General features: G+C 37.0%; 1 long non-coding RNA gene across 3 annotated transcripts; it reads right to left on the reverse strand.

Moving 5' to 3' along the window:
• Positions 1-734: 734 nt before the first annotated feature.
• On the reverse strand, positions 735-24249 carry LOC135086284 (uncharacterized). 3 transcript variants are annotated; one of them, XR_010260373.1, is made up of 7 exons: positions 24158-24249; positions 23798-23853; positions 2856-2961; positions 2440-2616; positions 2211-2334; positions 1791-1976; positions 735-1145 (listed from the first exon to the last, which is right to left on the reverse strand). It is a non-coding gene; the product is annotated as an uncharacterized LOC135086284 (long non-coding RNA). The 3 variants fall into 3 exon arrangements; XR_010260374.1 differs by lacking the exon at positions 24158-24249 and adding an exon at positions 23940-23954; XR_010260372.1 differs by lacking the exons at positions 23798-23853; positions 24158-24249 and having other exon boundaries at positions 2856-3218.

Below are 24249 nucleotides of genomic sequence, written 5' to 3' on the forward strand. Positions count from 1 at the left end.
TTAAGCCTGTTTGTTATTATAACTCAACCTACATTGTGCTTATTAATTAATTAATGAAGAAAAAACAAAAAATTGGTTTAAAAAGTATATTTATAATGATTAAACAATTATTCTACAACTTTTGAAAGCATACATTTGACTGTAATATTACTATGTTTTTGTAAAGGAGCATCGTAATTGATCTATCATTTAGTACATTAAATAAAAAGATATAAGCTTATAAGTGAAAAAAGTGCTACATGTAGCTTCAGTGCTGACAGTCGGATTTAAAAATCTAAGTTATCTAGAATGACTGGATCAAGCTGCGATTTTAATATAAGCGAAAAATATTAAATTCCAATGATAGTGAAATTCGAGTAGTTTTACTTAGCTACGACATGTTTAATTCCAAAATATTATGTAATCATAATAATTATCATTTCAAGTGCAATATTTATAATATGAATGCAAATTGACATTGGATAAATGATTATGTTACATTTTCCTATACAAATGAAAATATAAAAAAGAATCTGGATCAGAGATGGAATTGTGTAAAGCAATCGTAATCATTTGACAGTTCATAACGTAGGTACGATAAAATCAGTTAAAGCGTTTGACAGAATAATCGTACGTTATGTTACGTACGTTAACTGTCAAATGATAACGATTGCTTTACACAATTCCACCTCAGTTTTAAAAAAAACTTGTGGGCTGATTTCTCAATCTTCGTATAAATTTAACTGAAGAATAGTATATGTCAAAATGTTTATTCTTCAGCAGATATTCAACGATTAAAAAATCAGTCCCAAGTCACCTACATATCCGAGTAGCTGGCATTTTATGTCCACTAAATTAATATTAGAAAATGAAAAATAAAGAAAAAAAAACAAAAGAGCCATGATGAGGTTCAGCATAAGCTGCTACAAGTCTTGGGTTATGATATTATTACTGATCAGTAAACAATATTAATTTGAATAAAAGTGCATAACTACTATGTTTTAATTTGTAAATATCACTAATTATTATTTTCTTGCTTCCTCTGTAGAACGTCAAGCATCTTCAAATCAGTGTTCATCGATAGTTGACTGCTGTCGTCAATCCAATACCGGAACTTCAACTGAGATTTCAAGTCCAATGTCGATAATTCCATGATACTGATGAACCTGGAAATAAAAAGACAGTTGTAATTATTTCGTTTTAATGATTTCATTCTCTTATATTTTATTCGCAAAAAAGGACTATAGGTAATTAAGAAATGACAACATAAAGGTGAGTGGATGCGTGGTAGTATTATCACATAATACCTAATTATTTGTTAAAGTGACATCTAAATAAAATGCGGCAGGCATTTATTGTGTGACATTTGCGTTTAAAATAAGATTTCAAATTATGCATAGAATTCATTTTATAAGAGTAATATTGAACATGTCTCGGAAATGGATTTGCAATAATATACAATAGGGATGATGACTGGGTAATGAAATCAAAATTATATTTAGTCCGTCAGACAGATAATTAGAAAATATTACTCATATTTTTTTTCTATAATCGAATAATTACAGTATTAAATTGAGTTGAAATGTCGCGTGACATCACTTTTGAGTAAAAATTCTACTCAAGCGTGACGTATAGCGCCATTTCAACTCGATGTAGCACTGTTATTATTTAATTATAAAAGAACATAAAAATTATGAGTAATATTTTCTAATTATCTGTCTGACGGACAAATAATTGAAATTTTGTCATCTAGCCTATTACTTATCTCATATTTCTTGGTCGTTTAGCGTAATAATGTTAGGTACACTTACTTGTCGTGTCGTGAACTACTATTTGCGTCTTGCGTTTATGTTTTGCTTTCTTTTCTTTCTTTATTCTTAGCCTTCTTGCTTCGTAGAGTAATATTTTACGCATTGAGACAGTAATTTCTTCTTGGCGATATCACTCCTCCTTCCTTGTGAGATGTGATCAATTCTATTCTATTCATGGCGTTTTACCTGTTGGTTAAATTTTGTTAAATGTATTTTTTATAAAAAAAATGCCTTTAAACAAAGGTAGTAGGCGCGCGTGAACACCTGCCAGTAGAGAGGTTATATGACCTAACGACAGTTGGTGAAAAGAAAAAAGAACACTGGCTGAGTACTCCAAAGATATGTCCAAGCTTAATGTTTATGGTATCTTAACACTTACTATTGATTATTGCGATTGAGTTGTAAAATTGTTTTACTTACATAATCAGAAAAAGGTCGTGTGGTGCATTGTCAGGCTCCGGTTCAGTTCAGTATGAAGTAGCGAAACGTAGGTAGCTAAGTATTATATTACATTTTAATTTTTATTATTTCTTCTAGTCTATACCTGAAATAGATGGCATATTAATATTATTAATAGTGAAATGTAATAAGACAATTATAATTGTATAATTTATATAAATATAAATCTGAAGATTGAAGTTGCGTTTACCTTAATTAGTAGTTAGTTCTTTTTATGTTTATGAATTCTTCAAATTTGCATTATTTTGTCAGGGCTGCGTTATTAATGCTTCATCTTGAGGAACTTGACTTGCGAGTACATGTGGTGAGCACCATCGTAGCAATTTTAACTTTTGCATCACTCAAGTTTCTCTTTTGGCTTCTATACCTGAAATAATTAATATAAAATATGTAGTACAGATTAAAATACTAATACATATAAGAAATGCGAAAATTTGGATGTCTGTTACTTTTTCACGCAAAAACTACTGAACGGATTTTGACGAAACTTTACAGTATTATTGTTTATAACCCAGAATAACACATAGGCTATTATTAGAAGCCGTGGGCAAAAGCTAGTTTTTTTATAAATTAAATAATAATTTTATTAATATTTTTAATACTTACTCTTAGTATCTTTTGAGTGTACGAGTGACAGTCATCTTGATGTCTAATTGAGTATCTTATCCAGATAAAATATAAACAGTGATATTACTAATAAATCGTTTGTCATCTGTAATATAAAACATATTAAAATTAGATTTATATTTGGCTATGCATTGTTAGAGTTTACATCGATGTATAATTAGAGACACATCAAAGCATTGCACGGCTCATCTGTGTTTTGTGTGAATGAGATGTTTCCACATTTATAAACAAGTTAGCTGCCACACACTGCCAGCCTGGTTAGTCCATCTGCAAGCTCTATAACATGACATACAATGTTAGTAAAAGACAGCCATAAATATTAGTTAAAGCCAGAGCCTCGTCAGTAAGTGCCTTTTCACACGTTCCGGTTGCCGGCTATCCGGCGCCGGCTACCCGGCGTCAAATGAGCTTTCACACGCCCCGGTTGATGACGACAAGAGTACAGTCTCGTTCATTTCATGTGGCTTTTATATCCTAGACTGCATCCCACTTAACATCAGGTGCGATTGTGATCAAATACCTGCCTTGTTATGCATAAAAAAAAAAAAAATAAATATCGAAGACGAAAATATCTGCGCCGGAAAGAAATATCAAGAAATTATTGGGTTCATACAATTAATATGAAAAGAGAAGCATTAGGTGCATTCTATACATTATACCCAGATCTACGAGCACATGAAGACAGGTTTTTCAAGTACAACTACTTTTGATGAATTACATAACCGTTTGAAGAACTCTTTGCAACGTCAGGATACAAAAATGAGAAACTGCAACTCTCGCAGACTGTACCTGGACGACTGACCGGCCGGCGCGTGTGAAAGCTAGTTGCGTGTTCCATACACCACTGTCAGTTCGGCCGCCGGCTAACCGGTGCCCGGCGACCGGACGTACAGTGGTGGATCCGGCGCGCACCCGGCGACCGCCTGCCGGATTAATTTACGCCGGAACATGTGAAAGCTCCGTACCATGCCCATACACTTCACCACCGGGTACCCGGCGCCGGATAGCCAGCAACCGGAACGTGTGAAAAGGCACTAAGACAGCAGGGAGCACCGCAGCGGAGCGTCTCACTCTCGCGGTGAGCCACGCCGCTGCCGCCAACAGCCGGCTGTTGGCGCGAGCAGGTGAGGTTGGCACATGGGATAGTACCATAACATTAATTTGATCTTATAATTAATTAAAGGCAAGCCAATGGTTAGTAAGATTAGTTTTGTTATGCACTCTCCCTTCTACTCCCCATCTACCTACATGAAATGTATAACATTAAAAACAGATTTTAATCATTCGCGTCCCACCCATTATAACTAAACGTCAAGCAGTGAGTACATAATGTAACTCATTCATAAATATCGCGTCAAGACATACCTAGACACATAGAAAGACACGGGTCTTTCTATTTTAAATAAAAACCATTTCATGTAGTTAGATCGCCCTACTGGGCGAATTCGATCTTCTAGCTACAATTAGTTAGCAAATAAATAATATGAATATGAATGAATTCTAAGCCCAAGCAGCGCAAGCATTTTAAAGCAGCAAGCAATTGCAAAGCAGCTACTGAAATGAATCCAAAATTTGATAGATTTGCCCGGGTAAGCCGATATTGTATATGATGAGTGTTTACGTGTGCAGTAATGTAAGAGAAGATGGGAAAGCAAAGTGAAATGGAATATGAAAAATATCACCCCATTACTGTAAGAGTGGTATATCGGAATATAACGTAATCACTTTGGAATCACCATGACATTAGCGCCTGATTCGGAACAGGAGCCTCCTCAGCCAACCAAACGAAGGAAGAGAGAATGATACCGCTGACTGAACGAACTGATTGACAGGGGAAGACTGTTAGGACGACACCCCCAGCCTGCAGGGGACGTCACTGATCCACGTGGGTGACACAGGCAGACGCCTCAGAGAGGGTGACGCCAACGAAGCGAAGAGTGTGAAGGCGACAGCCAACACAGCACGAGCATAAAGTTGAAGAGGTCGAGCGGAGGGAAGATGCAGGGTTAACGAATCAGGGCAGAGAAAATAACCGGTCGATAATGTCCCGGGTGTCAATCAAACACCTCAGCGTCGACGGAATATCAGGGTGTCCAGGTACAAGTACGAGTATGTCAATATAACAAACAACACGTGGTTCAGAAAGCAATGAGCAATGGATGTGTTCAAATGTAGTTAGTTAATGCCGTCATAAGCGAAACTGAACGAAATTGTTCTCACCAGCATAATAAGGATCGTCGTATAATTGTCATTTTGTAAAATTAATAATGTAACTGTCGCCTTTTTTCGCATTTCTTAAATAAACATTGCAAATACATCATAGGTCTCACTAAAAAACAGGTACTTTTAAAGGTATATAAAGTGTTATAAACGGTTACAAAAACAAAGTCAAAATTTATTTATTTGTAATTTTAAATAGTACTTAAATATTAATTAACAAGAATAAACATTCTAAAAAATAGCAAGTTACACTTAAAACATAACGTTACTTATTTATTTCAAGAATACTCAAATTTTAACAACTTTTAGTTATTGTTAATTTTATGAAAATGATCAAGTAGCAATTCCTGGCAAAGAAAGAAAATGTCACGTCCATTATGAAAACCCTCTCAACAATAAAATTACCTCATGCATGATAGCAACAACAAACTTGTAAATAAAAGGAGTAACTTTAATATTAAGAAAGTGAAAGAATAATAGTAATAAAATAACAATACCATAAGAAAATTCTAAACTGAAAATATAGTAAACATTAGGTACAAAAGAAGTGAAAGCCCAAATAAAAACAAACGGTGTAGTCGACATCCAATGCTCACTTGTCTTCAGCAAGACAAGCGATAGGATGTTTTAACACCTACGACCTACAGTGCTCGAGATCCGTCGCACATCTATCTCATCAACGAGAGAAGAAGGAGGAAAATATTGAACAGAGTAGTTGAAACTGATAAATGATTAATTTTAACTTCAAAGACAAGAGGTAATTAGGATAATATTTAGCGAGGGAACAGACAGCAGTTCTCAAAATGGGACCCATTTTTATCACAATTTCATTGTTAGGTTAAAATGGACGAACATAAAATATGTACCTACGCAGGACATTAGAAAACAGTGCACCCAAAACAAAATTCTTATTGTTTAAATAAATGAAATTATTAAAAAGTACTATTCTGTAATATGTGAATAAGCTAACAAACATAACAAACTGAATTACAATAAAAACATTATAGGTAGGTGGTAGTCAATATTCATTATTAATTTATAGTTAATATGTACACATTAAAACATAACGTTACTTATTTAATTAGTTATTTATTTCAAGAATACTTAAATTTTAACAACCATTAGGTAATTTTCATAAAATGTTTAGTAAAAAAACTTTTAGTTATTGTTAATTTTATGAAATTGATCAAGTAGCAATTCCTGGCAAAGAAAGAAAATGTCACGTCCATTATGAAAACCCTCTCAACAATAAAATTACCTCATGCATGATAGCAACAACAAACTTGTAAATAAAAGGAGTAACTTTAATATTAAGAATGTGAAAGAATAATGGTAATAAAATAACAATACCATAAGAAAATTCTAAACTGAAAATATAGTAAACATTAGGTACAAAAGAAGTGAAAGCCCAAATAAAAACAAACGGTGTAGTCGACATCCAATGCTCACTTGTCTTCAGCAAGACAAGCGATAGGATGTTTTAACACCTACGACCTACAGTGCTCGAGATCCGTCGCACATCTATCTCATCAACGAGAGAAGAAGGAGGAAAATATTGAACAGAGTAGTTGAAACTGATAAATGATTAATTTTAACTTCAAAGACAAGAGGTAATTAGGATTATATTTAGCGAGGGAACAGACAGCAGTTCTCAAAATGGGACCCATTTTTATCACAATTTCATTGTTAGGTGAAAATGGACGAACATAAAATATGTACCTACGTAGGACATTAAAAACAGTGCACCCAAAACAAAATTCTTATTGTTTAAATAAATGAAATTATTAAAAAGTACTATTCTGTTATATGTGAATAAGCTAACAAACATAACAAACTGAATTACAATAAAAACATTATAGGTAGGTGGTAGTCAATATTTATTATTAATTTATAGTTAATATGTACACATTAAGAGAAAAAAGTTTTTGGTTCTATATTAAGTTATTGCAAATTTTAATATTATTAACAAAGACAGGTACTAATTAATAAAAAATATTATTTGTTGTGTAGCAACATTTATGACTTAAATGTGATTAAAAATATGAATTCCTTTTAACTATTCGTATAGTGTCGATTCGAATTAAAAAAGTATGTCCTAAATGTATAACAAGAAAAGTAACGTTATGTTTTAAATGTTTTTAGAGTTATAAAAAAAACCAATTTCTTGTAAAATTGTTAAAAAATCTTTATATCATTTGGTTTTGGACTATTATGCATTCGTTAAATTTTGATTAAAACCCAGTATTCATAAAAAAACTGAATACTCCATGCAACAAAATACGTTAAGAAGTGTTTAGGATTTTAATTATTAACAGTTTAATGTCAGAGTTAGTTCTAGCTTTAACTACAACACGGATATTTAACCGGATATGTCCTGCGAAAATTGATTTTCTCGCCAAAAATCTTGTTTAAATCTTCTGCAGCCATAGCGTGCAGTAACTAATAATATGACGTGATTGGATTACTAATGTTTGGCCAAAAACGTTTCCCAAATTATCACATCGCAAACAACTTATTTCATTCTTTTTATCGAAATATTCATTAACAAGAGGTGATTCTGGCGCTCGGCGGCCGCTACCGCGGCACGCTGCGCTCGCCTTCGCGCGTTAATGGTCACTGTTCTAACCTAACCTAACCCACTATTTTCTGCAATACCTACTTTTTGCAAACATACAATTTTATTATTAAAATTATTGTTTAAGAAAACTATGATCATGTGCCTTATGCTTTGATTTGTGGGTAAGTATATGAAGTGTTAATTTGATCAATCAAATTATTTGGATATTTGGCAAAAAACATTTGCTATACAAAAATTTGCCATAAAAAAACTTGACCAAGTAAAATTTTGCCAAATGATAATTTGACCAAATGAATTATCGCATCCCACCGCTCCTGCCAAAAGGCCACGGCATCCTCTCTAATGGTGCGCTTCAATTCCCGGCGCTCCCTGGGGGCCAGTTGGATTCCCTCCTCCGCAAGTCGTCCTGCACGAGAGACTTACAGGTAACGCTGCCGTGCTGCACGACCTGTAAGCCTTCTTGAGTAAAATGAGCGCCGGTCGCTGAGTATTCCCTCCAACCACCTTTCTCATTACAAAAATCGATTCCCTCCAACCACCTTTCTCATTACAAAAATCGACGAGCATCGGTACCATACGGCCGCAGCGTATGTCATCGTGGCCACATAAATGCCTGCGTACAGCACACTTAGGGCGGGGTATCTCACGCCCCATGACGTCTTGCCAAAACCATTGGCAGCTTGTAAATCAATCAATTTCGCATGCGGCACATAGGACCTAGCCTCGTCGAGGGTCACACCAAGCGATTGCGATCGTCACATCGTCTGCGTACGCTATTACGTGTACCCACTCAGGACACGGCAGCAGCAGGAGGTCGTTGAGCAGGAGGTTCCAAAGTGTCGGGCCCAACATTGATCCCTAAGGACATCCCATGGTACTGCGCTTCCACGACGTGTGAGCCCCTACATAGAGGCCCACACGCCGGTCTGTAAAGTAACTAACCAATGACCTGAAGATATTAGGTGGAGCTCCGGTCTGTTTGGCCTTCAACAAAATCATCGGCCACCACGCGTTGTCAAAAGCACCGGAGATGTCCAGGAAGATCAGCTGCACGTATGACGCAGTACTGTTCTCGGTGATCGAGTTAATGAACTTGAGCGCCGTGACCGTAGACCGGCCACGGGTGAAACCGTGCTGAGCGTCAGATATATGTCGGTGCAAGCAGGGAGCGCAGGAGATGATGACGCGCTCCAGGATCTTACCCAGGATTGGCAAAAGAGTAATAGGCCTATAGGCCTTCGGGTCAGAGAGAGGCTTACCGTTTCCCTTCGGGAGGACCAATAGTCTACCTACCTTCCAGATGTCTGTAAAAGAACCTTCAGCAAAGGTGGTGCGATAATAACTTTAAAAAAAAATAAAACCGACTTCAAATGCGTGAACACAAAAAAAAACTAAAAATTAAAAATATTGCGTATAAAAAAGTTCATCCCCAATTTTCCACCCTTGGGGGTGAAATATTTTCTTCAAATTCGCATGAAACCACCCTTTTGATAATACCTATTCAACAAAAAAATAATTGTTCAAATTGATTTATAATCGGCGGAGATATTGCGTATAAAAAAGTTCTTCCCCAATTTTCCACCCTTAGGGGTTGTTTTTTCTATTATTAAATTTAAATGGGACCACCCTTGAGGTATTACCTATACGCCGAAAAAAGATTTGTTAAAATCGGTTCATAATTGACGGAGTTATCGCGTAACAAACATAGAAAAAAAACATACGGGTCGAATTGAGAACCTCCTCCTTTTTTGAAGTTGGTTGAAAAGTAACAGTTGCTAAAAGTTTATTTGGGAAATGAAACATTGGCGATAAGTTGTTTGCGAAGCGAAATTTGGCGAAAAGTAATTTGGCCAAACGGAAGGATACCGACGCGATTACTATTAAATCGTAACAAATAAGTTTATGAAATGTTTATTTCTAAATGTAATAATATCAATATAACTTTAAAGAAAAAACCGACTTCAAATGCGTGAACACAAATAATATCTATTCAACAAAAAAATAATCGTTCAAATTGGTTCATAATCGGCGGAGATATTGCGTATAAAAAGTTCATCCCCAATTTTCCACCCTTGGAGGTGAAATATTTTCTTTAAATTTGCATGAAACCACCCTTTTGATAATACCTATTTAACAACAAAATTATCGTTCAAATTGGTTTAAAATCGGCGGAGATATTGCGTATAAAAAGTTCATCCCCAATTTTCCACCCTTGGAGGTGAAATATTTTCTTTAAATTTGCATGAAACCACCCTTTTGATAATACCTATTTAACAACAAAATTATCGTTCAAATTGGTTTAAAATCGGCGGAGATATTGCGTATAAAAAAGTTCATCCCCAATTTTCCACCCTTGGGGGTTATTTTTTTTAATATTAAATTTAAATGGGACCACCCTTGAGGTATTACCTATACGCCGAAAAAAGATTTGTTCAAATCGGTTCATAATTGGCGAAGTTATCGCGTAACAAACATAGAAAAAAAAACATACGAGTCGAATTGAGAACCTCCTCCTTTTTTTGAAGTCGGTTGAAAAAAAAGGTGGCATAGGGGCCCGAGCGCCAGCCTAGCCGCACCTTAACCTATTTATTACACTGCATTAACTTAAATTATACTGGTAAATTACTAATATTAGTTAACCATGCCACCACCCCAGAGACATTTTAGTGAGAATGACAAATCCAAGATATCTTTTTTCATATTCTAATGATAGTAATAATTCAGACTGAAAAAACTTAAACACAATAAGATTGAAGAGGATCCCTTTCAATCGTGTAATGTGTTTATTACCAATAATGTGACTGTTTTGACATTGAAGTAACCAAAAATATTTTTGACTATCTATGGGAACTGTGGCAAAGTAATGCTATAACATCACCCCATCCAAAATTAAAAGCGTTAAAATCTGGACAACTTGGTTTGACCAGTCCCCGAAGGCAGCGCCTGTTCACAGACATGACGGATGAGCCAGCCATCGCTTCACTCGATCATATTTTAGAGAATGTAACGACCCGCCTCACCACGCCACCACCCCAGAGACATTTTAGTGAGAATGACAAATCCAAGATATCTTTTTTCATATTCTAGACTGAAAAAACTTAAACACAATAAGATTGAAAAGGATCCCTTTCAATCGTGTAATGTGTTATTACCAATAATGTGACTGTTTTGACACTAAAATAACCAAAAATATTTTTGACTATCTATGCTATGGGAACTGTGGCAAAGTAATACTATAACATCACCCCATTCAAAATTAAAAGAGTAAAAATCTGGACAACTTGGTTTGACCAGTCCCCGAAGGCAGCGCCTGTTCACAGACATGACGGATGAGCCAGCCATCGCTTCACTCGATCATATTTTAGAGAATGTAACGACCCGCCTCACCACGCCACCACCCCAGAGACATTTTAGTGAGAATGACAAATCCAAGATATCTTTTTTCATATTCTAATGACAGTAATAATTCAGACTGAAAAAACTTAAACACAATAAGATTGAAGAGGATCCCTTCCAATCGTGCAATGTTTTATTACCAATAATGTGACTGTTTTGACACTAAAGTAACCAAAAATATTTTTGACTATCTATGGGAACTGTGGCAAAGTAATGCTATAACATCACCCCATCCAAAATTAAAAGCGTAAAAATCAGGACAACTTGGTTTGACCAGTCCCCGAAGGCAGCGCCTGTTCACAGACATGACGGATGAGCCAGCCATCGCTTCACTCGATCATATTTTAGAGAATGTAACGACCCGCCTCACCACGCCACCACCCCAGAGACATTTTAGTGAGAATGACAAATCCAAGATATCTTTTTTCATATTCTAATGATAGTAATAATTCAGACTGAAACAACTTAAACACAATAAGATTGAAGAGGATCCTTTCCAATCGTGTAATGTTTTATTACCAATAATGTGACTGTTTTGACACTAAAGTAACCAAAAATATTTTTGACTATCTATGCTATGGGAACAGTGGCAAAGTAATACTATAACATCACCCCATTCAAAATTAAAAGCGTAAAAATCTGGACAACTTGGTTTGACCAGTCCCCGAAGGCAGCGCCTGTTCACAGACATGACGGATGAGCCAGCCATCGCTTCACTCGATCATATTTTAGAGAATGTAACGACCCGCCTCACCACGCCACCACCCCAGAGACATTTTAGTGAGAATGACAAATCCAAGATATCTTTTTTCATATTCTAATGATAGTAATAATTCAGACTGAAAAAACTCAAACACAATAAGATTGAAGAGGATCCCTTTCAATCGTGTAATGTGTTATTACCAATAATGTGACTGTTTTGACACTAAAGTAACCAAAAATATTTTTGACTATCTATGCTATGGGAACTGTGGCAAAGTAATACTATAACATCACCCCATTCAAAATTAAAAGCGTAAAAATCTGGACAACTTGGTTTGACCAGTCCCCGAAGGCAGCGCCTGTTCACAGACATGACGGATGAGCCAGCCATCGCTTCACTCGATCATATTTTAGAGAATGTAACGACCCGCCTCACCACGCCACCACCCCAGAGACATTTTAGTGAGAATGACAAATCCAAGATATCTTTTTTCATATTCTAGACTGAAAAAACTTAAACACAATAAGATTGAAAAGGATCCCTTTCAATCGTGTAATGTGTTATTACCAATAATGTGACTGTTTTGACACTAAAGTAACCAAAAATATTTTTGACTATCTATGCTATGGGAACAGTGGCAAAGTAATACTATAACATCACCCCATTCAAAATTAAAAGCGTAAAAATCTGGACAACTTGGTTTGACCAGTCCCCGAAGGCAGCGCCTGTTCACAGACATGACGGATGAGCCAGCCATCGCTTCACTCGATCATATTTTAGAGAATGTAACGACCCGCCTCACCACGCCACCACCCCAGAGACATTTTAGTGAGAATGACAAATCCAAGATATCTTTTTTCATATTCTAATGATAGTAATAATTCAGACTGAAAAAACTCAAACACAATAAGATTGAAGAGGATCCCTTTCAATCGTGTAATGTGTTATTACCAATAATGTGACTGTTTTGACACTAAAGTAACCAAAAATATTTTTGACTATCTATGCTATGGGAACTGTGGCAAAGTAATACTATAACATCACCCCATTCAAAATTAAAAGCGTAAAAATCTGGACAACTTGGTTTGACCAGTCCCCGAAGGCAGCGCCTGTTCACAGACATGACGGATGAGCCAGCCATCGCTTCACTCGATCATATTTTAGAGAATGTAACGACCCGCCTCACCACGCCACCACCCCAGAGACATTTTAGTGAGAATGACAAATCCAAGATATCTTTTTTCATATTCTAATGATAGTAATAATTCAGACTGAAAAAACTTAAACACAATAAGATTGAAGAGGATCCCTTCCAATCGTGTAATGTTTTATTACCAATAATGTGACTGTTTTGACACTAAAGTAACCAAAAATATTTTTGACTATCTATGGGAACTGTGGCAAAGTAATGCTATAGCATCACCCCATTCAAAATTAAAAGCGTAAAAATCTGGACAACTTGGTTTGACCAGTCCCCGAAGGCAGCGCCTGTTCACAGACATGACGGATGAGCCAGCCATCGCTTCACTCGATCATATTTTAGAGAATGTAACGACCCGCCTCACCACGCCACCACCCCAGAGACATTTTAGTGAGAATGACAAATCCAAGATATCTTTTTTCATATTCTAATGATAGTAATAATTCAGACTGAAAAAACTTAATAAACACAATAAGATTGAAGAGGATCCCTTCCAATCGTGTAATGTGTTATTACCAATAATGTGACTGTTTTGACACTAAAGTAACCAAAAATATTTTTGACTATCTATGGGAACTGTGGCAAAGTAATGCTATAGCATCACCCCATCCAAAATTAAAAGCGTAAAAATCTGGACAACTTGGTTTGACCAGTCCCCGAAGGCAGCGCCTGTTCACAGACATGACGGATGAGCCAGCCATCGCTTCACTCGATCATATTTTAGAGAATGTAACGACCCGCCTCACCACGCCACCACCCCAGAGACATTTTAGTGAGAATGACAAATCCAAGACATCTTTTTTCATATTCTAATGACAGTAATAATTCAGACTGAAAAAACTTAAACACAATAAGATTGAAGAGGATCCCTTCCAATCGTGCAATGTTTTATTACCAATAATGTGACTGTTTTGACACTAAAGTAACCAAAAATATTTTTGACTATCTATGGGAACTGTGGCAAAGTAATGCTATAACATCACCCCATCCAAAATTAAAAGCGTAAAAATCAGGACAACTTGGTTTGACCAGTCCCCGAAGGCAGCGCCTGTTCACAGACATGACGGATGAGCCAGCCATCGCTTCACTCGATCATATTTTAGAGAATGTAACGACCCGCCTCACCACGCCACCACCCCAGAGACATTTTAGTGAGAATGACAAATCCAAGATATCTTTTTTCATATTCTAATGACAGTAATAATTCAGACTGAAAAAACTTAAACACAATAAGATTGAAGAGGATCCCTTCTAATCGTGCAATGTTTTATTACCAATAATGTGACTGTTTTGACACTAAAGTAACCAAAAATATTTTTGATTATCTATGGGAACTGTGGCAAAGTAATGCTATAACATCACCCCATTCAAAATTAAAAGCGTAAAAATCTGGACAACTTGGTTTGACCAGTCCCCGAAGGCAGCGCCTGTTCACAGACATGACGGATGAGCCAGCCATCGCTTCACTCGATCATATTTTAGAGAATGTAACGACCCGCCTCACCACGCCACCACCCCAGAGACATTTTAGTGAGAATGACAAATCCAAGATATTTTTTTTCATATTCTAATGATAGTAATAATTCAGACTGAAAAAACTTAAACACAATAAGATTGAAGAGGATCCCTTTCAATCGTGTAACATTACACGATTCAAAATTAAAAGCGTAAAAATCTGGACAACTTGGTTTGACCAGTCCCCGAAGGCAGCGCCTGTTAACGTGCAAAAATAACAATTCAGACTGAAGATAATCTTGACAATGGAGGGGATCACTTTATTGTCATAATGTTTTATTACTAATTTATGATATTAATTTATGCAACATAGTATTAAAAATAGGTCAAGTTGCGGCGGGAGTGGCCCCTTGGCCATCCCTAAAGCAAACTGTATTTTTTTACATACAATATAAAAAAAATCGGAAAACCGCGGTTTAGATAGCATGAAACAAACGGACATATTCATTACGTCACGGTCATTGCATGGGTTCAAATATTATAATGTGCTCCCTCGAAAACCTACTCTCTACATAACCGTTTAAAGCACTTTACATATCTATAAAAGTACCTATGTTCTTCAGTGTAACCTACGACGCAGCGTGCATTGCTTATTCAAGTAATGCGAAAAAAAAGGCTTCCCCTGTACATTATTTCAGCTTCAACCAAACCAACGCGTGCAGATTGCCATCGCCGGCGCGATCATAGGCCAATGACTGGTCGTGCGACCTGTCATTCGCCTATGATCGCGTCGGCGATGGTGATTTGCACGCGTTGGTTTGGTTGAAGCTTACTTTTACAAAATGACAATTATACGATATCCATAATATGCTGGTAAGAACAATTTCGTTCAGTTACGCTTAAAACGGCATATAACTAACAAAAAATCAACACGCCTATTGCTCATTGCCTCCGGAACCATGCATATGTTTGTTATATTGGCATACTCGTTCTTGTACCTAGACTTCCCGACATTCCGTCGACGCTGAGGCATTCAATTGGCACAAGTGGGACATTATCAAGCGGTTATTAACCTTACCTTGATTCGTCACCCCTGCATCTTCTCTCCGGTCTCTTCCCCCTCAACTTCACGCCCGCAGCTATGCGGCTGTCGAACTCCACACTCTTCGCTTCGATGTCGTTACCTTCCCCAAGACGTCCGCCGGTGTTTCCCACAGCATCAGCAACATCAGCCCACAGGCTGGCGTGTCCCCCTAACAGTCGTCCACGTCTATCCTTCAGTTCGCCCTTCAGCGATATCATAACATCTCTTCTTCAATTTGGTTGACCGAGAAAGCTCCTATTCTAAAATCAAACACCAATGTAAATGGATTTATACTCCAAGTGACGACGCTATACCGATCCACCCCTACAGTGTAGAGATGATATTTAACATAGCCCATTCCCCCGATACTTCACCATCTCCACTCACACCACCACACACGCATAACTCATATACACAAAACCAACATGCCCAAACAAAAACCACCAAATTTTGAATTCATGCGAAATGAGTATAAAAAAGCAAAAATAAATAAATAATGCACGTGTATAGGCGTGTCAGCTTGATTTTAATTGATTTTAAAATATATTTACACAAAAGAATTGTCAATTGATTGATGAGGTGAATTATATTTACACTTTCCGAGAAACTGCGTAAAAATAAAAAAATATATAAAAAAAAGTAATCTAAAGAAGCTGCGGGTACACTACATTATTAAGCAAAAGTTTATCGTCGACTAATTTATCGCGCGAAACTAAAATTTTGATATCCGATTTTTCTTGGACCCGACCTAACGCTACGTACAATTGGCCATGACTGAACACGTCCGACCGCAAGTCTACGCCTACCCGATTTATAGTCTGCCCCTGACTCTTATGAACAGTCATGGCATAACACAGAGCTAAGGGGAATTGCCGTCGCGTCATTTCGATGGGGCTGTCCGGTTCGATTGGAGCTTTAAACAAGATACGCGGAATCAAAAATTCGTTTGTTTCGCCTGGCTTGCGAACGGTTATTATGCGCGGCGTAGTTTTCACGACGATAACTTTTGTGCCATTGACCAGTCGGTCTGAAAAACTAAGATTGCGGATTATCATGCACACGCATCCTACTTTTAGTGTTAGATCATGTTCTGGAACACCCTTTGGCTGCAGTTTATTTAACGCGTCCGCGCCTAAAAATATATCGTCCGCGTTATCGGAAAGGACTTTATCGATTGAATAAAAGTGTAACGGTTCCGACTCTACTCTATCTAATACTATGGAATTAATTTCCCTAACGTTTTGATTGTGTGTGGTGAGTATTGCTCGACCAGCACACGTGTCCGGTTCAACAATGACAACATGTGAAAAAACAAAATCTATTAAATCGTTCAAATCTGTAACATAAGAAAGGTGGGAAGTTAAATCTACTAAATTTAAAATTGAACGATTTACCTTTACTGTTTGAACCGGCAATTGATTCGATCCCAGTTTTAATAAAAAGTCAGAATACTCTGGGTCGTCTCTGTTACGTTGGGAAGTGCTCAAGTTGAAAATTTTAATTTGTTCCCAAATCGGTGAGGACTTGACTGAACAATTGATTACGTCAGAGTTACTTTTAGCTTTTACTACGACAGGAGGTATCTGACGGAAATCTCCTGCGAAAATTACGATTTTCCCACCAAAAAGCCTGTTACACTTCATCAAATCGCGGAGAGACCTATCAAGCAGGTGAATTAAATATTTGTGAGCCATAGGGGCTTCGTCGTAAATAATAACGTCAGCTTGTCGAACAAGCTCAGCGCGCTGCGAACCATTGGTAATGCTCCAGTAACCAAGATCATCTACGGGGTTGAGGGGGAATTTAAACATGCTATGTGCCGTAATGCCGCCTACGTAATTTTGCGCCGCGATACCTGAACTCGCCGTACACAAGACAATTCCTGAATTTCCGCGTGCGTGTGCAGTAATTACATTTAAAAGCAAAGTTTTACCTGTTCCGGCAGGCCCGTCAATGAAAATGGCAGTATTGTTAGAGTTTCGGAACTCGCTGTCACTCAGGAGAGTGTGAATATAACTAAACACGAGGTTTTGGTCGGGGGATAATTTTGGTAGCCAGCTACTCACGAACGTGTTTAACTCGTCGCGATTATATTCGACGCGCTCGCGGCCTACTTCGGTCGAATCGTCTATAACGCCCGGTAACCCTTGCTCGACAAGGGATGTCCCATGTTTACGCAATAACCGGTCGATTTGGACGAGACAAAGTTTGTACGCTTTTTCTGCGTCATCGGATAAACGCTGCAAAAAATCCTGACCAATTAAATGTTTGTACTTATCCCACAAAGAAACGACCCTAACCCCGTTCACAGCTAAGAGTACGAAAAAGCTACGCAGCCGTGGTCCAGTCAAAAATGTAGATGCTTCCTGCATAGCAATCTCATACTCCGCTTCATCGTCCGCGATCCCGAGAGCTTTCGCAGCTTCCTGGAAAGTTTTGCACAATGGACCACCAAGTTTATATAAATCGTCGTAACTACGACACGGCTGAGACGCTAAAAGTAGACGCAAGTAAAATAATTCACCTCTATTTGGCGCGACCCAGAATAAACGCGATACTAATTCGCCCCTTTGCCGTCTTGTCAAAAATTTATTATTGCTCAATTCAAAGATTTCTACATTTTTTGTGGTGGGACGTCGTGAATGTACAATAAACCGCTCGTAAAAATCTAAATACGTTATGTTATCAAACTGTTCACCGAGAGGCCTTTTAAAATAAGTTATTAAGTCCGAATGAGCGCGGCGCGCGGCATCTGCTTCGGTTCCCGGCTTGAAAAAGATGGATTGTTGGCCCTCAAGGTGTACGGCGAGCTGCTTTACGTTCGGTTCGCGAGCTGTTACGTCAAACTCTAAAATGCGCCACGTCGCTTCGCAAGAACCAAGGTAACGTTTGGTGACATACTGCTCGATTTCATTGTTTTTATCTGAATCGGGAACGACAGTAACGCGCGATTCGTCAGGACCTTTGGTCATGTATTTGAATAAATATTTGACGATCGCGCGTGCGGAATATGCCAATAAATTTATGTGACAGTCATACTTGAGGAGAAGAGCGGCATTGTACGGAACGACCCACAAATCACTAACCGTTACGTCTCTATTTCTAAATTTAATCGTGGCTTGGTTTTTACTATCACGGCGTAAATGAACAAAACCTTTGTCATCGCAGTAAGTTACAGCCGTTTCAGATTTGGGGAAATACTTTGTGCATTTCATTTTTTTAGTATCCCAACATGGCAAATCTGTTCTATGTGGAGGTCCACATGGGCCGTGTATCATGTGATCAAGCACAGCCTTGCGTAATCTACCACCTGCCTCAGAAGGAGGAGGGATATCTGCCCTTACAAATTGATCGATTTCAAAATTTTGTATGGGACCACCCCCTTCGATTCTAAAACAAATGTGGGCATGGGGCAGTCCTCGTTTTTGAAACTCTATGACATGCATAATATACATACATCTACCAAACCAAGCACCAGTTCTAAGGTCTTTTAAAAGTTGTGCGAGTTTCAAGTTAAAAACTCTCGCACAAATTAAAGGATTAGGCCTTTGTCCTTGTGGAGTAGATTGTTGGATCTCGGGCCACTTTGGATTGCATGTCATCGTTAAAAAGTATGATGGAGTGCCCAGTCTATTGACCAGTGCAATCGCATCCATATATTTAGTTTTCATATACCGTGGACCTCCAGTAAATGTATTGGGCAGATAGACACGTCCCGGCACAACACCACCCTCTCCCCGTATGGTTTCATCTGCTGCTATCTGGTTACTTATCTCTACTGAGTTTTCTACTTCCTGAAGGGGAGCAGATCTAAGAGCAGCATCTGAGGAATGATTCTGCATATTAAAAATGTACCTAAGTCGTTCCTCTGAAATTCTACAGAACATATCTACTATCCATTCCTCAGAAAGTCTGCTCAACTCTGAAAACCGCGGCTCAGATAGCAACAAACAACGGACGTATGTATTTTGTGTTAGTTTTACGCCGTTGTTGTCGAGTCTATTCGGTAACCAACCGGGATTACCGTGTGGATACAGCAAAGGATATTGGAAAGTTTCATACAGCGGATGTAAAATGTCTACAGTGTGCGGTTTTCGAGCACCTATGCGCCATATGACTATAGCTTTAGGAATATAGCGTTCGCGTTCTGTGCTCAGAATTGCGGCTATTTCCGAACCGATTGGCATGTCTCCTAAAATATTACCATGGGAGCGTCGCGACGTGGGTTCAAATATCAAATGTGCCTCCTCGGAAGGCTCCTGACTTAAACGTTTAAAACAATCTATGTACGGACTAACATTATGCATAAAATTGGTAATGCAGCGAACTACCTCCATGTCTAAATTTTGGCTTACAGCTGTCCTTTCCCTTTCGTCGTAAATGTACATACCGATAGGATTATATGTGTCAGTGTAAGCTAAATCAAAAACGCGATGGTAAGTTCGGCCCTGAATTTTTAAGAAAGACACACCGGAATTTGGTTGATGAAAACCATGAGAAACGCCTAATGCGCTAAACGAAAACAAATTATTGAAAGCTCGCGGTCTTAGAAGGAAAGCTGGGTGGGAATAGAACTCTTCGGTTAACGGCGGTAAATTTTGAACATTATATGCTCCAGAACCACAACACCACTTGACTCTACCTTTTTCCTCAACAAAAATTCGCGCCTGACATTGAGGACATCTGTGACTGTCATTTAAAGACAATTGTTTAAAAGAATGGGTCTGAATTGAATCTAGGTCGTCGTTTTGTTTTTGTCCGATAAGAGTTTCCGAATTATGCAACGCGGGCTCTAAATTTCGATTTACTGTATCGTACTGTTTCAACGATTCGCGTTTTAATTCCGGGTTTTGTTCTGAGTATCGTTTTACCGCTTCCCTATTAACCGACGGATTACTTTGAATGTAACGTTTTACCGCGTCCCTGTGAACGGAGGGATTGTTTTGAGAGTATCGTTTGACCGCGTCCCTGTTAACGGAGGGATTGTTTTGAGAGTATCGTGTAACCGCGTCCCTATTAACCGACGGATTTTTTTGGGAGTACTTTTTAACCGCGTCCCTATGAACAGTGGGGTTCTGGGCAGCATATCGTTTAACAGCCTCTCGGTGTCTAATAGTTTTAGTTGACGCTACGTTTTCATCGACCCGACCGCTATTTAAATCGACCCGATCAATTACAACGACTGGCTTTAATTTCAATTTGACATCAGAATGTGTAGTACTGACGGACAAAGGTTTCGCATCATGGGCAATTTTTAACGCAGTTAAATCTACTCTTTCAAGAACCACAACTGGTTTTAATTTTTCATTAATTAATTTAGATTTTTTCGGTGCGGAAGAATCTACTTTAGATTTAGATGATCTCTTTTTTTTGGGTCGACCTCGTTTGGTTGATTGCACCGGTGCAATGTCTATTGATTCTAACTCAACTTTTTCAAGGACTACGACAGGTTTCAACGTTGTTAATTTCGCGTCGTGTGGCTCGAGTGGGACGACGGGATCTAAGTTTAGCGCAAAATTTACTACAGTTAATTTATGTATAGAATATTGCGCCGAGGTATACGCATGTCCTATGAACAGTAATTTTGCGAGATCTTCTAAATTTTGGCAACAAAACAAACGCGCCTTATTTTGAGTTTCGTCCCGATGATTAAATTTATTATTGATGCCAACCGCATGGCTATTAAATAAATAAAATTTGTTGCCAAATTTCCAAAAAGAAACCGTATAATTGTTCCCGGTGAACAAGTAACTATCCCGAGTATCGTTACGTTCGCGAGTGAATACACGGTCGCGCAAAATATGAACTAACTGCAATGTTGCAACATCAACATCGCGCAGTGAAGCTGGAAAAAGCCCGTTTTCAATCCAGTTGGGTTCCATTGCATTAATTTTAACCGCGAAGTTCCCTACTCGGTAATCATTTGGCAATTCGTCTGGTAATAAGAAAACGTGGTCCCGAGGTTTACACTGCAAGTAAAGTAAATCACCGTACTGAAGAATAGTATTGATATCCGCAACATCAAACACGGCCCGATTTTTAATAACTGACAAAGCGGATGCACATGCTGACATGGCTACACACTGTGCATTATTACCTTTATACCGTGCATCGCCTTGATGGGACAATCCTTTACCAGAAATTAATAATTAATAATAGTCTGATTGACAATGAAGTCGCGCTTATTATGCATTACGAATACATAATTTAAAAGAAAGTAATTTGCTTCGAAATTATTGTTTGTGTGTTTCATTATCTTCTAACACTCTCCGCTAAAATATCTAAAGCATTTTGACAAGGCCTTAGAACATCACCTTAAAGCAATATCAATCATGCTAATTTTGAGGTACACACAGAAAACAAAATGACAAACTATAGTGCCAACAAATTTTCTGAAAATAAATCGTCAATAAATTCTTATTCAGTTATAAATGGTTAAGCAATGAACAAGTGATACATTTTACAATGCCTACCTGATATAATTACTTTTATTGTTTTGGTAATTGAAATTAAGTTTGTTTTTTACTAATAAATAAAAGAAATTAAATTAAATTTAAAAGTAGATATACCTACCTATAGAGACCTACCTAAACCGAAAATCCAAACTCATACAATTAATAGCTGCTAGTGCTAATAGTAATAAGAAGTTTAATATAAACAAAAGTTTGAAATTTTATTATAATTGAACAACAACATTACCTACTTAAGTACGTAGGTAATGTATCCAAATTACTAAAGAAAACAGTAAACTGTATTAAAAACAAATGCCTACCAGTTAAGGTATGTAATGATGGAAATCAATGATTATACAAATTAGTACTAACCTATTTTACTGTAACTGTACCATTTTGCAGTAAGTTCATATTACAACAAGTAATTTTATTAGGCTAATCCTACCTAAAAAATGCATTGCATTGATACAATATTTCCTAAAATAACTAATGCAAATTCAAATAACAGGCTTGCCTAACCCCATTGAGACAATAAGTAGGTACCTACCTACCTAATTTCTGCTTATCAAACATACCTAAATTAAATTAGTAATAATATGAATCAAAAGAAATTTAGAATTTATGTTTCTGTAAAAATGAAAAATATTATAGGACCTTAGATTAATAATCTAAGTCGGTATAGGACCAATTTCAAACATGATGAATATTGATAACTTTAATCAATTGGTGCACATCTATTTGAATTTAATTAATTTATGACAAGAGATAAAAATTAAATGTTATTAATACCACTATTCAAGTAGGTAAATTATAATTAGTATAATTTTTAATCTTGATTTATAAAAGGCTAGATATTATGGTCAGATCCAGACTCATACAAGTTCAAAAAAAAGTACCTATACCTAGTAAGATGAATGTCAAATTAGAATTCAACACACTAAATTGAAAATATTGATAAATAAATACAAATATAACAAGCGCAGGATATATTTAAGTAGTATCAAATGCAAATAATCCTATTGCAAATCTGAAGGTTTTCAAATAATATTTAAACTGCATAGATATTACCTACCAATATTTGGAAGGATTCAATCAAGTTCTTATTATTGATTTGATTTCAGAGCAAATCAATTATTTTAACTGAAACATTAATTAAATTAGATGTGATTCAATAAATGCTTTGTTTATAATAAGAACTAAAGTTATGCTTACTTGTGTATTTTAAATACCTAATGTAACACCAATTTCAACAGTAAATAATCCTACGTGTAAAATTATTTTACATAACTATTCATATGAAAACCATCTCAGAGTAAGAAGATCTAAATAACTTTTATTGATAGATAATGTGAATTTATGTTCATCAACAAAGAAATGATAACTTGCCTGTTAGGACATTATTAATACAAGTACTTTGTGTGGAATTGACATGTTTCAAAATATAAAGATTTCTTACGTGTTATTAACTATTTACTGTTAGGCATGGACCTTTTTTTATAGGTCCATGATTGTAGGTAGGTGTAGGTAATTTAAATAACTTGGCAAATAGAATAAGGGGCTACGCCCTTGTCAACCATATTTAGGAAATGTGTGAAGTTATTGACTTGAAAAAGCTAGCTATCTTAACGAACAGACTCAAAATAAAGAAACAACGATAGAGAAATCCTATAAATTTGCAGTTATGAACTACCTACAACACCATTGCCATGTCAATTATAAAAGAAGAAAAATGGCGGTCCATAACTATTCATCAAAGCCAAACATAGTATATTTTTAATGAACCATGGACCTAAACACAGAAAATAATGGAAAGAAGAACAAATAAGACTTACCCGTGGCGATGCAGACGGCCGTGGTGGAATCGTAGTTGAAGCGGGGCATCGTGAAACTGCAATTATACACATTTAATGAACTAAAGAACCACAAATTATGGCACTGAAGAACCTAAAATACACTTGAAACTTCGATCATTACACTTTAAAAAGTTTTAAACCATAAAAAGTTGTTTGTTTAACATTATTTCATTTGTTTTACAATGGCGTCCCCTTCAACAAAAATGATGCCTACACTAACGGAACGTTGAAAAGAAACAATTAAGTTGATATATCATCAAAATTGATTTGTACAATAGTATTTTATTATTTGACAAACCTATGGATAATAATTTTAATAATATTTACACATAAACTTACCGCGATGAAACAAGATGCAAAACAGTTGCGACCGAGAGGGAGGCGGAAGTGAATGAGCGCGAAATGTCTCACTCAACTTTTTTTGGCCACAA

The sequence above is a fragment of the Ostrinia nubilalis genome, chromosome W, assembly GCF_963855985.1.
Source record: "Ostrinia nubilalis chromosome W, ilOstNubi1.1, whole genome shotgun sequence".
In the NCBI taxonomy this organism is placed as follows: domain Eukaryota; kingdom Metazoa; phylum Arthropoda; class Insecta; order Lepidoptera; family Crambidae; genus Ostrinia; species Ostrinia nubilalis.